Source organism: Medicago sativa, chromosome 7 (assembly GCF_051527215.1).
Source record: "Medicago sativa cultivar Bolivia chromosome 7, Bolivia_mono, whole genome shotgun sequence".
NCBI lineage: Eukaryota > Viridiplantae > Streptophyta > Magnoliopsida > Fabales > Fabaceae > Medicago > Medicago sativa.
The window spans coordinates 81,349,995-81,366,227 of NC_140755.1; the positions used below are offsets into that span (position 1 = coordinate 81,349,995).

The window sequence follows — 16,233 nt, forward strand, 5'->3', positions numbered from 1 at the left end:
AAAGTGACCTCCAAGGGTGTGCCCTTGGAGTACCCAATTTTGTGAACGGGTGAATGCTTACAAAATATAAATATATGTATCGAATAAAAAAATGATATATATATTTTTTGTTACTTGAAAATGTTAAATTAATTAATTAATTAATTAATTAATTTAATCATTATCCGTAAGCGCTACGCGTAACAAATAAATTTGTTACGATCCGACCCGATCCATAACGCGTATCCAGAAACTTCCGGATATATCCAAATAAGAAACAAAACGCGTATGCTTAAGGATTAAACAGACTTAATCTCCAAGTCACTCGTTTTTTGTTACAAACTCTCCCTATAAAAGGAGAAGTTCACCCCACTCATTCTACACACCGAGAAGAATTTCATTGAGTTGTCGGGAATTCTTTTCTTCTCTTCTCCCTCCGACTTGCGATAGCGAGTTTCTTTTGCTTCTACTCCTTTCTGTCCCTTCGGTATTAAGAGTGTTCTTAAGACCATAGTCCCTTGGTCTTAAGTTCATAGTCCCTTCGATAATATATGATTCTTCGGAATATAGAGTACTATTAAGATCATAGTCCCTTTTCGTAATACTAATGTCCCGTCGGAATTAAAGAATGATCTTAACAGTATATAAATTATTTTAATAATTTTCTATTTAAGGAGAAATGGTGGTATCACCATATTTGAGTGGTCGTAATGCCATATTGATGTTTTGGAGAAGTTAGAATGGTGGTAACACCATATTTGAGTGGTCTCAGCACCATAATAGAATGGTAATAATGCCATATTAATTTGAGTGGTCTCAGCACCATAATAGAATGGTAATAATACCATATTAATTTGAATGGTTTCAATATTAAAGAGTGGTCTTAGTATCATATTTGAGGGTGTAATTCTCGAACGATTTTTCTACAGTGTTGTAGTTAATCGAACAGTTGTAGCTGGGCTTGTTTTATCCTGGAGGCGGTGTGGTTGATAGTCTACCTTGCACAACTTTGGGTAGTGCCACGAAACGTCTTAAAGAGAGCGACCTGGTCGTGACTCAACCTAGTAACAAGTTCGATAGATAATAGAATTTGGAAATTCAAATTTAACAGTTTGGAAATCCAAAAACGACAATTTTAAGACGTTTCGATTTGCTATGTCTACCGAAGAAGTTACATATTGAGGTTAAGTTGTCCCTAAACAGATTAAGGATAAATCAAGCTATAGAAATGCACCTTTCGACTGAAACAATGAAGTGTTTGTTGTTATAACAACAAACACTAAGAAATCCAAATATCACTTTTAATGGTAAAACGTGAAGTTATTGTGGATAGAAAAATTGTCTCTCGGCACTTCCACTTAGTTTGGCATAACATAATGTTCTTTATTTAATAAAAGGATTAATTAAACCTCATTCTCTGTTTGTTATGCAATCGATTGTTAACTTGGTGAGTATAAAGCAGTTTGCTTCTGTAGCCTCGTGGAGTAGCTAATGGTCCAGCTATAACCAAAGTTAATAGATGTAATGTACCGAGGAAAAAAGGACAATTTACCATCTAAACAGTCCATGTTTATATGTACAAAATATCAACATTGAAAAATCAAAGAATGGACCAAATTGAAAAGGTTTTTTGATGAACTAGAATTTATATGAGAAACTTGTTCTAAATGTTTCATATAAAATTAAGAAAGAATCTGAATTTCAGATTTCTATCGAATAAGACTGAGTTGACTCAGACTTAAAGAGAAACTTATGTACCATGCATTCTTGTGGAAAAAGATTGCACTTTGATGGTATGTTAAAAATTAAATTCTCCTTCTATTTTATTAGTTGTGTGATTTTAATATTTGACATATCAAAATTGATCATGAACAAGAGTTTAATTTTTGAGTAACTTGGACTTAATTCCAACGTTATATAATTAGACAATTTTATTTATTGCAGTCAAGATATATGAACCAAAAAGTTCATATAAATCAGAATTTAGAGAATTGAATCTCTAAACATAATAAATTATGATATGTGTTAATTTGATGACACATAAATTAGAAATGATAAAATGATATTTTTATCATATTTATTGATGACTGTGAATTTTGGAAAATAAAATTGATGTGCTTGAATGTTCAATTTTTATAACGAAAATTGAAATTTATAGAGTACCCAAGTCTAAGAACAAAAATTTTAATTAAGAAATTTTTGAAGAAAAGACAATCCAACTTGTCTTATTTTTGAACTTGGGATTGTCTGGACTATATTTAGATCCTGGACCCCAAGAGAGTTGAACTCACTAGTAAAGCCTATGAATATGTATTCATCGGGTATGCGATAAATAACGAAACATATAAGTTTTATGACCTAAATGTTAAAGTGATCATAGAATTTAATAGATGTCGAATTCTATGTAAATATTTACCCCTTTAACTAAAGAATAGTGGGGGCACTAGTGGGGCTCTAATGGGAGCACGACATTAGTGGGGGTAAAATAAAATCCCTTCTAAAAATTAAGAACTAGTGGGGGCACTATATCTAATCACATTCATGTAATTAGAAATAGTTATGAAAACATCATACGAGATGTTATAGAACCTCAAGGAGGTAAGAAAGCTAAAATTGCTAAAGAGTATGAACTTGGTTTATACATTGGAAGAAGATTCATTAAGCCTTAAAGAAGTTATATCCTCATTGGATGCTGAATTATGGCAAAAACAATAAACGATGAAATGAATTTTCTAGAGTCTAACAAAAACATGACACTTGGTTGACTTGTCTCATAGTTGCAAAACCAATCGGTTGTATTTGGATTTTGGAAAAAGGAACTAAAACCTGATGGTACGGTTGATGAATACAAGGCTTTCCTTGTAGTCAAAGGTTTTAGACAAAGAAAAAATATAGACTTCTTCGACATTCATTCACCAGTCACAAAAATCATATCCATAAGAGTACTAGTCCCTTTTAGCCGCCGTTCATAACTCGATAGTACTCCAAATGGATGTGAAAGTTGCCTTTTTTTTATGTTGAACTAGAAGAAGAAATCTATATGAAACAACCTGAAAGTTTTGCGATTCATGGACAAGAAAACAAGACATGTAATTAGATAATTCTTTGTGAGGTCTAAAACAAACTCTTAAGGATTGACATGAAAAATTTGACATTCTAATGTTATCGAATGAGTATAAAGTGAATGAAAGTGACAAATAATATTTGCACGATCATATGTCTCTATGAAGACAACTTGCTCATATTTGGTTTAAAGATTCATGTTATGAATTATGTGAAATCATTGTTTATCAATAACATTGATAAGAAAGACCTAGACAAAGTTGAAGTAATTATTGATAAGAAAGACCTAGACAAAGTTGAAGTAATTCTTGGTTTCAAGATTACTAGATCAGAAAAGATAACTTTTTTGATAAATCTCACAAAATTGAGAAGATCTTAAGGAAATGTAATTATTTCACCGTAAACTTGCAATCATATATTATGATCCAAGTGTAAGAACACTTGAGATGGAGTTAGAAAAACAGAATATACGAGCATCATTGGCAGCACTTAGGTATGCCACTGAATGTATTAGATCCGACATTGTCGATGTCGTGAAACTCTTGTGCAAGTTTACTAGTAGACGGATGAGAAGCATTGCCATGCTATAGAAAGAGTCATGAGGTGCCTTAAGAAGACTATGACTCTAAGATTACTTCACTAGGAGTAACCTATTGTACTTAAATGGTACAAGATATAAAATAGAACATCTTTCAGATGAATATTTAGCGACTAGTGTTTGCACATTGAGCATCACTCTAGGAGTTGTTTGTTAAAACAAATGATATTGACTCAGTCCACTATGGAATGAATCTGAGATGAGAACACTAGAGAAAACTAGTGAAGAAGCAAGTTGGCTAAGATCCTTGCTAGCAGAAATCCCTTTATGGGAGAAACCGCTACAGGCTGTGTTAATTCATTGCGATAGTACCGCGGCTATTGCAAAGATTAAGAATCGTTATTACAATGGTAAGAGACGACATATAAGGTGAAAACATAGCACGATTAAAGAGTGTATCTCTAATGGAGCGGTTAGAGTTGATTTTGTACGTACGAATGAAAACTTAGCTGATCCTTTGACGAAAGGACTTAATAGAGAGAAAGTCCAAGAAACATCCAGTAGGATGGGACTAATGCCTATAGCCCACAAGTGATGGTAACCGGACCTACATGACTGGAGATCCCAAGAAATAGGTTCAATGGGTAAAAACAAGTCATGAAGTGGTAGAACATGCTATGAGAGAAAGAATATAGAAAGCATGATCCTGCAGCGAAAGAAGGATGAGGTAATAGTAACTCTTAATGAGATCTATACTCTATGTTGAGTGGGGTACACAGCTACAGGAGTACCCTTGATAGACTCACCTATACGAATGTGGAACTTAGGCCGATCCTATGGAATTTCGAGGCAGAATTCCTAGAGCATTCGTTAAAACCGGGATACACGTGCAGGGCCTTAAAACGCACGGGCTTTTAGAATACACCTATGAAAAGGTTTGTGTGTGGATTCTATGTCTGAGATAGAGTTCAATGCTGTAAGCAACTCTTGTTAAATCAGAATACCTTCCACTATGCAAAGGTTCAAGTTGTTGGCGACACCTTTGTAAATTAGCAAATCTTATTGAAAAGTTTACGAAACCATTTTGAAATCAAGTGGGGGATTGTTGGAACACTAGTTAATTCTAGTGAAGAAAATTGGAAAGAAAAAACACTATGAAAGAACTAGTGTGTGGGTGTGACTTAAAAATGTCCCACATTGGAGGGTCACCCCAACTAGTAAGTGTTTATATATGGGCAAAGTGACCTCCAAGGGTGTGCCCTTGGGGTACCCAATTTAGTGAACGGGTGAACGCTTACAAAATATATGTATCGAATAAAAAAATGATATATATATTTTTTGTTACTTGAAAATGTTAAATTTATTAATTAATTAATTAATTTAATCATTATCCGTAAGCGCTACGCGTAACAAATAATTTGTTACAATCCGACCCGATCCATAACGCGTATCTAGAAACTTCCGGATATATCCAATTAAGAAACAAAACGCGTTTGCTGAAGGATTAAGCAGACTTAATCCCCAAGTCACTCATTTTTTGTTACAAACTCTCCCTATAAAAGGAGAAGTTCACCCCACTCATTCTACACACCGAGAAGAATTTCATTGAGTTGTCAGGAATTCTTTTCTTCTCTTCTCCCTCCGACTTGCGATAGCGAGTTTCTTCTGCTTATACTCCTTTCTGTCCCTTCGGTATTAAGAGTGTTCTTAAGACCATAGTCCCTTGGTCTTAAGTTCATAGTCCCTTCGATAATATATGATTCTTCGGAATATAGAGTACTATTAAGATCATAGTCCCTTTTCGTAATACTAATGTCCCGTCGGAATTAAAGAATGATCTTAACAGTATATAAATTATTTTAATAATTTTCTATTTAAGGAGAAATGGTGGTATCACCATATTTGAGTGGTCGTAATGCCATATTGATGTTTTGGAGAAGTTAGAATGGTGGTAACACCATATTTGAGTGGTCTCAGCACCATAATAGAATGGTAATAATGCCATATTAATTTGAGTGGTCTCAGCACCATAATAGAATGGTAATAATACCATATTAATTTGAATGGTTTCAATATTAAAGAGTGGTCTTAGTACCATATTTGAGGGTGTAATTCTCGAACAATTTTTCTACAGTGCAGTAGTTAATCGAACAGTTGTAGCTGGGCTTGTTTTATCCTGGAGGCGGCGTGGTTGATAGTCTAGCTTGCACAACTTTGGGTAGTGCCACGAAACGTCTTAAAGAGAGCGACCTGGTCGTGACTCAACCTAATAACAACTTCGGTAGATAATAGAATTTGGAAATTCAAATTTAACAGTTTGGAAATCCAAAAACAACAGTTTTCCCTAATACAAGGCAGAATGAAATACTATTGAAGTGTTTCTGATTTAGCATTATTAGCATTTAGTGAAGAAACAACCATTATAAAGGCAAAGTATATATCACCACAAAAAAGAGGCAAAGTATATCCAATTACTAAAATAAGACAATATGCTCAACTTAACATCAAAATACAAAATTAACTTGCAAAATCATAATTTTATTAGTGTCATAATTCTATAAACAATCCAAAAAAGTAAGTTTCATAAGTGTCTAACGTTAGTGATGTTTGGGAACCAGAAAGGGAAAAAAATTGAGTGCGTAGGGCTTGAAATAAAATTGCCCAAAAGAAAAAGATGGGTCACAAAAAAAGTGTTTTACAAAAAAGTAAAATCGTTAAACTCGGACTAGTTTATGAGTTAGCACTCAATTTGTGGAACATGATTACTGGTGTAGTCAAGGTTATTAAGAGCGAGATCTAGATCGTGAGATCTTAAGATCTCGAGCGTTTTTCTCTCTCCACAGCGCCAGAACGGTTCGAAAATTGTTAGGGATGCTAGAGTGGTGAGTGCGCAGAGGAAGATCTTGGAATCGAGGGAGCGGCCACTAGTACAGAAAAACACTTATTAAATCAGGTGAAAATGACTTTTTAAGTCGATTCTGGATCCGACTTATAGGTGTCCGATTTAAAAAGTGATTCGCTTTTAAGTCTGTCTTGAATCCAATTTAAAATGTATTTATAAGTCAGTTAAACCGATTTAAAATCACACTTTTTAAATTGTTTTACCCGACTTAAATTCTACTTCTTTTTTTCAATAACATTTTACATAGGTTCACCCGACTTAAAATCTACTTTTTTTTTTCCTTTTAAAAATCTCACCTTATACATGAATATTGTAATATCTCGCTTAACAACACTGTCATTTGTCATTTATCTGTGTCAGCTATTTTTCAAATTATCTATGAGATTTTAAGCAAGGGCAAAATGGGTATTTGCCAACCAAGAGATTGTTTAATAGGAAAATTCTAAAATTTTCCACACAATTCCATCCATTTCTCTCTCTAAAACATTTCCATAATTTCTTCCCCTTCTCTCTCTAAAACCCATCGGCCATCATCTTCTTCAACTCTCTCTATCACAAATTTTTCATTTCTTCATGAAATCATCAAAATTAAGCAACAAATAGGTTCCTTGTGGTGCTATTACAAGTGTTTAGCAAGCAAAATTCATCCTTCCCTCTCCTTGAAGCAAAAACAGCCCCTTCTCCCATTACCATTCATAATCTTCATTTTGGCCCCAATCTCATGGAAATCATCAAATAAGCTAGCTTTTGGAGTACCCATGATGGAATGAACATTAAGTAAGTGTCGAGCTCTTTCTTCTCTTCCTTTTCCATGAAAATCAATCTATCCACCTCACCTCTAATGCTACCTTTGTTAAAATTGTTTAATTCAATGTCTAGGAATGCAATATATGTTGTGGTGGTGGTGGTGGTGAGTTGTTTGATGCATAAGGAGCTTATGAATGACATTCATGGTGAGTTTACTAGTAAGTTGAATTTTTGGAGAAATGGATTGAAAGTAGAAGCATGGAACTTAAGAAAATTATTATGGAAAAGTGATTTAACAACCTTGATAAGTTGTTATTGATGTATTTTGAGTTGTGTTTGTTGCTATAAGTAGTTATAATTGAAATTCATGATTTTGAGACGAATATTCGCATGATCTTCATTGGCTCATATATGCTGTTGTGTAATCCATAATTGAGTAACTTTTGGATTTTTGGATTCTACGCTTAATTCCCTTCAGTTTGGATATAAATTTTGTATGTTTCGGATTAGGAACGAACTCAGAAAATGCGTTTGAAGTTGTGAATTTATGCTGAAAAAACTATTACGGGTTTGGAACAGGACTCCACTAAAATGGTAAGAACTCTCTCCCTGTAACTCCGAATCAAGTGGTTGTTGTTGCTATGGTTAGCTAACGAAATTTCGGACGTTTTGGCACCCGTTTCACTGATTTTGGTCCAGTATTGAAATCTGTAGATAATTTTGAAGTTGATGGCAGAAGTAGGATTTTGTGCTGAACCGAGATTCAAGTTGGTGATGAATTAAGCGGTTGCAGTTTTGGACTGCTATTCGGATGACCGAATAGAGGCAGTGGCGAAGATGCTCAATTGATGCTTATAATTGTTCCAGAGTTTGGAATAAGATAAGGTGAGTTCCCTTAGATAGAAAAACTTCCCTTTGGGTAGTTATATTATGCCACTAGAATGATAGTTTATGAATTGATATATATTAGAACATAATTTAGTGACAATATGATTTAAGGTTCACACCCTTGCTAGTGTACTCTAAAATAGTTTTTATGTTGATAAATATGCTTATGGTAATGAAGGAGTTAGAGGAAAATTATTATGATAAGTTTTACGTGAGTATGAATAAATATGCAATTTCGGCTAACATTCCGGAAAGTGAGAATTGTTGGATTTTATTACTTATTTCGACTCTTAGCTAATATAAATTATACTTTTAAGGTGATATGATGGTTTGGTTTGGCTAAGACTCTAAATTCTCATTTTTAATGAATATGTGTATATAGCCGAAATTGTATTATGAATATCCTCTGATCCTATACTACCATAGTGTATATTTATTTGTGTAAAAGAATGTTTAGAGTAAATTAGCCATTGGAACAAATCATTCATGAGTAGATTTCCAATCATTGGAAAGAAAAGAATTCTAAGTATGGAAGCTCGACTTAATTAGTCGAATTTAGTTTATCAGGATATGGGGAAAATCTTATAACATTTTATGAATGGCATATGATAACGATATGCCTAGAACCTGAATAGGTTAGTATAAGAGATAATTTTAGAATAAAGACGAAATTACTACGTCTATATTATTAGACTCAGAATGTTATTACTATAAGGAAATCAATTAAGATAAGTTATTCCTCTCTAGATCCCCGTCAGTAGTGGAGTTGAGGATTAACTCAGTTATCAGAGAATCAGTTCAATTTATAATATTAAATAATTTATAAGTCATGGCTTTCGCTATTCCCGCCAGTTGGATACGAAAGGTTCCCGCCAGTTGGAACGGGCACTATCCGTAAGGATGACCACATGACAATAAGAGGAGTCCGGTATCCCCGTCAGTTGGGTTCCCGCCAGTTGGAAATTAATACCGGACAGAGTGGAATAAATTCCGGGGTTACTCCACCTGGGTTTATTCCGTAAAATCAACTCAGATAATATTGTTTGTTCAACGCTAACATTTCTAACATAATATGACAGACATTATGATTATAATTATGATTATGAGTTGAGTATTAGTATCAGGATTATATCAGTCTTTTAGATAGCGATCCTAGTTATCCCCCGATCGCTCAGTTATGCATGATAAAACTGCATAAACCCGAAATGGTTGAGTTTAGAGACAAATGGCGATCCTAGGTTCCCTGAGATTGCCTACAGCCTAGGATAGGTGGAACTCACTGAGACATCCCGTCTCACCCCAATCCCTTTTATTTTATTTCAGAGACACAGGTGGATCGCAAGCAGGGCAGTTCGTGATGAAGTAGAAGAAGAAGCTGGACAATTATATTTACTTGTCATTGCATGTATGTTGTACACGTCAGTGGTACTATTTTAAATGTATAGACAAGTAGTTTTATGATATGTTCAGAAGAAATTTTATTATTGTAATTTTAATGTATCCAATGCCAAGTTTAACGAGCATACTAGATATCCTAGGTAATTTCTAGTATGGGTGTTACAATTTGGTATCAGAGCAGGTCGATTCAGATCGTGCCTTGGGTCATTAGAATTCAATAAAATGCAGTGGGACCATTGGGTTCCGGATGTTTATTCTAAATGTCATATCTACCTGAGCCTGATCAACTCAATCTAGTATATGACAGTTAGAACGAATGTCTGAGAGCTGAATAGGACCTAGGAGGAATGAAGCATAAGAAGAAGGAAAGTCAGGGTGTTAGGTTTATAGGGAATTTTGCTAAGGAAGTATTCGACGCCAGAGGGTGGCTAATAAACTGTGAAGCTGAAGATTCTTCAAGCACATAAGGGAAATGTTAAGATTAAGACGGAGTACTATGTATTGTTGAACGACACTTTTTATGTGGATACCGTAGAAGTAAGATATTCAGGGTGACTAAGGGATAATTGCAACTTTGACAGGAGCCGCAATATAAGAGGCATAAGTAAGGTATAGAAGAAATGAGTATTTCTAAAGGCGTAACTAGAACTGCGGGATCAGAAGATGAACTTGATATGAGAAAATTATCTGATGAACAATGGAATTCATAAACTCTCGGTGGGTGTAGAGTATGTAAGAAGTGAAAGACTTGAATGCCGAAACGAGCTGGATTTTGATGCTTGAACTGTTAAGTGAACTAATTAAGGAATAAGTAAATTATTTTGGAGCAGACAAGGAAACCCCGATGTGAGCAGTGAATGGACGACGTAAGTTAGATAAACTATGTCGGGTTAGTCAAACCTCCCAAATCTAAAGTGCTAGATTTATGAATTAGAAAGTGAAGATGCTATGCAGCATAAGAGTCAAGAAGGATGAATAAATAGTAGTGGAAAGATCCTTACAGATTAGAACACGAATTGGATGCATTTTTTAGCAAGGAATTGCAGAAAAGTTAAACTAATAAGGATTGTACGCTAAGGAAATTGAATAAGACCTCTTGCATTTATCATGATATTAAGTTGTTCTTCGAACTAAGAAATACAAGTATAACAGTAAGTGGAAAGAGATCCCAGTAATGGTCAGAGACAAGATGTAAATTTTCGATCGGAACGGAAAATAAAGATTTAATAATAATAAGTTGCGGAAGTTCGGTGAACTAATGGACGAATGATGTCAAGTTCTTTCAACGGAATGTCGAGGACAAGAATGTATTAACGCATGAATACAATAGGTTGATGTGTTAAAGATTAAATCAAGATTTTTGAATTTGAAAATTATTTTAAGGTTCTGCTACAGGAAAAATTGTCGCTAGTGTAAAAGAGTTAAGAATGAAGTAAAGTATTGAGCAATTAAACATTTTTATCTGATGATTTTTCTGATGCAAATGTCTTGAAAACCAAAAGAATGATTTTGTTAACTAGATCGAATTTTGGGAGTCGAAGTTATTACAGAGGAGATCGTAAGTGTAATGTAACTGTCAATACAGACAAGAACAAACTAAATGGAAATAAGCCTCGAATATTCAAGTATGTTTTAGTTCATAAATAATGTGAATGTGAGAATCATTCAAGGAACACTTTGAGAAAACAAGTATGTAGTGCATGTTTAAAGAAAACATTGCAGTATTTGAAAATGACTCGTCAGTGATTATAAGTCGGTGCTCGAAATAGCAAGAAGTGTAAAGTTAGCCCCATGTTCATAACATGTAGTAATGAGATGGAGAAATTTACAGTATGGTTGGAGTAGTACGCCTAAGCAAAGTGAACTAATAAATCAGAGTAGCGCAGCGAGATATTAATCAGCAAGAAGTAACATAATGTGCAAAAGTTTAAGACTTTGAATGAGATATTCATGGGAAATCTTAAGAGACGAATTAAACAATTTTTCAAACCGCATGATTCAAAGATATAAAAAGTTCAAGTAGTAAGAGTAGGATGAAGGTGTTCCTACCTTATTAAATATAAGAAATTGGAATCACCTATAGTATGTAACCCGGTTAATCGACGCCATGATTTCGTTGAATGACTTAGAAGTGTCAGATTAGTTAAAAGGAGTCATGTATGAGGCAAAGATATAAATGTTGTATCTTGAAGATTTTATTTTTATTTTGGTTTGAAATACTATCATGGAATATCAGGTATATTAACATGTATCTGAGGGAACATATACTATTTAGAATATGAATGCAAATGCTTGAATGCAATTTTAGTCGTGAAGTTCAGGAATCTAAACTCCATATTTTTTTGAGATAAAGAAAAGATTGATATCACACAAGTTAGAAAAATTATGTGAGCTACGGTATGGGACTATGCATGTTCAGGTTATGAGTATGGAATTAAGAAAAAGATGATAAGACATTCCCTAGAGTAACAGCTATAACAATATTGTTCAAGAATGAAATGTATATTTTGAACATATAAGTTCAAGAGAAGATCTATGATGATACTTTTTACTCATCCTAATATGATCAAGGTGTATCGTGATTGATTTAAATTCTGGTATAGAAGAAGCAAAGTTGAATGACTACAAATATATGTTATGTGTTAAGCTATCAGTTGTACTACCTCGTGTATTGTGTACTCGCCAGTCAGTGCACCATTCTCATATAAGATTTATATATTTAATGTACTCGCCAGTTAGTACACTATGTATTTAAATCTGATTTATGGATTGTACTCGTCAGTTAGTACTTCCAACAGATGTTAGAGGTAGCACAATGTTGAGTTTATTCATATAAAACATAACAGACATCAGAAGTAACATTTACCTATTTATGTATTGATTAACGGAGAAAGTTGGAACAATTCTTACTTTCGATGAAATAAACATGATGTCAGATATTGCTCAGAGTAGGGACGATCTTATACAGAGTATGATATGATTATCATTATAAGACCTCGTTATTTGGGGCATGGTACAGAAATAAAATTTTATTGGGACCAGACATAGCATGAAAGATCACTCAAAGGTCATATCCGTCCAAGACAAGATAAAAGTTGACGAAGTCGATAGAAGTGTTACTTTAGTAAACGTATGAGATTTTTCAAGAATTCAGTAAAGGTAAACAAGTAGGAGTAACCTAAGACAATTTATGAAGAGTATGTGGAACAAGGAATTTACTCGAAAGATATCAGATGCATCGGTTAGCTTTACAATCCACTATGTTCGGAATGTGTATAATGTATTTCACAAATCACAGATAAGAAGGTTATTATCGAATCTTTTCGACATATGAGATTGGAAAACATGTCAAGGAATCGGTTTAACATATTAATTCAAGTAAGTTGTATCTATGGCTAGGTAGTCGGAAGACTTTATGTAACAAGGGAAACCGATAATTTAGTTGAATAAAGAGAATCAGTTGGTAACAGACATATGTGGAAGTCTAAGATCGAAAGTATTGAGGAATTATTTGTACTTATTATCAGGTAAAATCTAAATTTCGAGGACGAAATTTTCTTAAGGGGGGTAGAGTGTAATATCTCGCTTAACAACACTGTCATTTGTCATTTATCTGTGTCAGCTATTTTTCAAATTATCTATGAGATTTTAAGCAAGGGCAAAATGGGTATTTGCCAACCAAGAGATTGTTTAATAGGAAAATTCTAAAATTTTCCACACAATTCCATCCATTTCTCTCTCTAAAACATTTCCATAATTTCTTCCCCTTCTCTCTCTAAAACCCATCGGCCATCATCTTCTTCAACTCTCTCTATCACAAATTTTTCATTTCTTCATGAAATCATCAAAATTAAGCAACAAATAGGTTCCTTGTGGTGCTATTACAAGTGTTTAGCAAGCAAAATTCATCCTTCCCTCTCCTTGAAGCAAAAACAGCCCCTTCTCCCATTACCATTCATAATCTTCATTTTGGCCCCAATCTCATGGAAATCATCAAATAAGCTAGCTTTTGGAGTACCCATGATGGAATGAACATTAAGTAAGTGTCGAGCTCTTTCTTCTCTTCCTTTTCCATGAAAATCAATCTATCCACCTCACCTCTAATGCTACCTTTGTTAAAATTGTTTAATTCAATGTCTAGGAATGCAATATATGTTGTGGTGGTGGTGGTGGTGAGTTGTTTGATGCATAAGGAGCTTATGAATGACATTCATGGTGAGTTTACTAGTAAGTTGAATTTTTGGAGAAATGGATTGAAAGTAGAAGCATGGAACTTAAGAAAATTATTATGGAAAAGTGATTTAACAACCTTGATAAGTTGTTATTGATGTATTTTGAGTTGTGTTTGTTGCTATAAGTAGTTATAATTGAAATTCATGATTTTGAGACGAATATTCGCATGATCTTCATTGGCTCATATATGCTGTTGTGTAATCCATAATTGAGTAACTTTTGGATTTTTGGATTCTACGCTTAATTCCCTTCAGTTTGGATATAAATTTTGTATGTTTCGGATTAGGAACGAACTCAGAAAATGCGTTTGAAGTTGTGAATTTATGCTGAAAAAACTATTACGGGTTTGGAACAGGACTCCACTAAAATGGTAAGAACTCTCTCCCTGTAACTCCGAATCAAGTGGTTGTTGTTGCTATGGTTAGCTAACGAAATTTCGGACGTTTTGGCACCCGTTTCACTGATTTTGGTCCAGTATTGAAATCTGTAGATAATTTTGAAGTTGATGGCAGAAGTAGGATTTTGTGCTGAACCGAGATTCAAGTTGGTGATGAATTAAGCGGTTGCAGTTTTGGACTGCTATTCGGATGACCGAATAGAGGCAGTGGCGAAGATGCTCAATTGATGCTTATAATTGTTCCAGAGTTTGGAATAAGATAAGGTGAGTTCCCTTAGATAGAAAAACTTCCCTTTGGGTAGTTATATTATGCCACTAGAATGATAGTTTATGAATTGATATATATTAGAACATAATTTAGTGACAATATGATTTAAGGTTCACACCCTTGCTAGTGTACTCTAAAATAGTTTTTATGTTGATAAATATGCTTATGGTAATGAAGGAGTTAGAGGAAAATTATTATGATAAGTTTTACGTGAGTATGAATAAATATGCAATTTCGGCTAACATTCCGGAAAGTGAGAATTGTTGGATTTTATTACTTATTTCGACTCTTAGCTAATATAAATTATACTTTTAAGGTGATATGATGGTTTGGTTTGGCTAAGACTCTAAATTCTCATTTTTAATGAATATGTGTATATAGCCGAAATTGTATTATGAATATCCTCTGATCCTATACTACCATAGTGTATATTTATTTGTGTAAAAGAATGTTTAGAGTAAATTAGCCATTGGAACAAATCATTCATGAGTAGATTTCCAATCATTGGAAAGAAAAGAATTCTAAGTATGGAAGCTCGACTTAATTAGTCGAATTTAGTTTATCAGGATATGGGGAAAATCTTATAACATTTTATGAATGGCATATGATAACGATATGCCTAGAACCTGAATAGGTTAGTATAAGAGATAATTTTAGAATAAAGACGAAATTACTACGTCTATATTATTAGACTCAGAATGTTATTACTATAAGGAAATCAGTTAAGATAAGTTATTCCTCTCTAGATCCCCGTCAGTAGTGGAGTTGAGGATTAACTCAGTTATCAGAGAATCAGTTCAATTTATAATATTAAATAATTTATAAGTCATGGCTTTCGCTATTCCCGCCAGTTGGATACGAAAGGTTCCCGCCAGTTGGAACGGGCACTATCCGTAAGGATGACCACATGACAATAAGAGGAGTCCGGTATCCCCGTCAGTTGGGTTCCCGCCAGTTGGAAATTAATACCGGACAGAGTGGAATAAATTCCGGGGTTACTCCACCTGGGTTTATTCCGTAAAATCAACTCAGATAATATTGTTTGTTCAACGCTAACATTTCTAACATAATATGACAGACATTATGATTATAATTATGATTATGAGTTGAGTATTAGTATCAGGATTATATCAGTCTTTTAGATAGCGATCCTAGTTATCCCCCGATCGCTCAGTTATGCATGATAAAACTGCATAAACCCGAAATGGTTGAGTTTAGAGACAAATGGCGATCCTAGGTTCCCTGAGATTGCCTACAGCCTAGGATAGGTGGAACTCACTGAGACATCCCGTCTCATCCCAATCCCTTTTATTTTATTTCAGAGACACAGGTGGATCGCAAGCAGGGCAGTTCGTGATGAAGTAGAAGAAGAAGCTGGACAATTATATTTACTTGTCATTGCATGTATGTTGTACACGTCAGTGGTACTATTTTAAATGTATAGACAAGTAGTTTTATGATATGTTCAGAAGAAATTTTATTATTGTAATTTTAATGTATCCAATGCCAAGTTTAACGAGCATACTAGATATCCTAGGTAATTTCTAGTATGGGTGTTACAAATATAAATAAACTATATGAACTTGCTGAATCCTTTGATCTAAAATCATCCATTAATAACATACAGTTCAAAATTATAATTATACACACTAAATCATACCACAATAATAGAGTTTATAATATACACTAAAAAGCATAAATTTACAAAATTATATATAGTTATACCTAGAAGCATAAATTTGAAAGACAAAGTTACAAAATTATACTTAAACACTAAAGTTATACTTGTAACCTCAATTCCTTCTATTTGTATGTTAGCT

At 33.9% G+C, this 16,233-nt stretch overlaps 2 long non-coding RNA genes across 6 annotated transcripts; both read left to right on the plus strand.

Annotated features, from left to right (window-relative positions):
* Positions 1-6,938: 6,938 nt before the first annotated feature.
* Positions 6,939-9,640, plus strand: LOC146909140 (uncharacterized). 3 transcript variants are annotated; one of them, XR_015019236.1, is made up of 5 exons: positions 6,939-7,259; positions 7,362-7,435; positions 7,740-7,823; positions 7,944-8,114; positions 9,441-9,640. It is a non-coding gene; the product is annotated as an uncharacterized LOC146909140 (long non-coding RNA). The 3 variants fall into 3 exon arrangements; XR_015019235.1 differs by having other exon boundaries at positions 6,941-7,259; positions 7,929-8,114; XR_015019237.1 differs by having other exon boundaries at positions 7,119-7,259; positions 7,708-7,823.
* A 2,446-nt stretch (positions 9,641-12,086) lies between these two features.
* On the plus strand, positions 12,087-15,935 carry LOC146909141 (uncharacterized). 3 transcript variants are annotated; one of them, XR_015019238.1, is made up of 5 exons: positions 12,087-13,554; positions 13,657-13,730; positions 14,035-14,118; positions 14,224-14,409; positions 15,736-15,935. It is a non-coding gene; the product is annotated as an uncharacterized LOC146909141 (long non-coding RNA). The 3 variants fall into 3 exon arrangements; XR_015019239.1 differs by having other exon boundaries at positions 13,234-13,554; positions 14,239-14,409; XR_015019240.1 differs by having other exon boundaries at positions 13,236-13,554; positions 14,003-14,118; positions 14,239-14,409.
* The last annotated feature ends 298 nt before the right edge of the window (positions 15,936-16,233 follow it).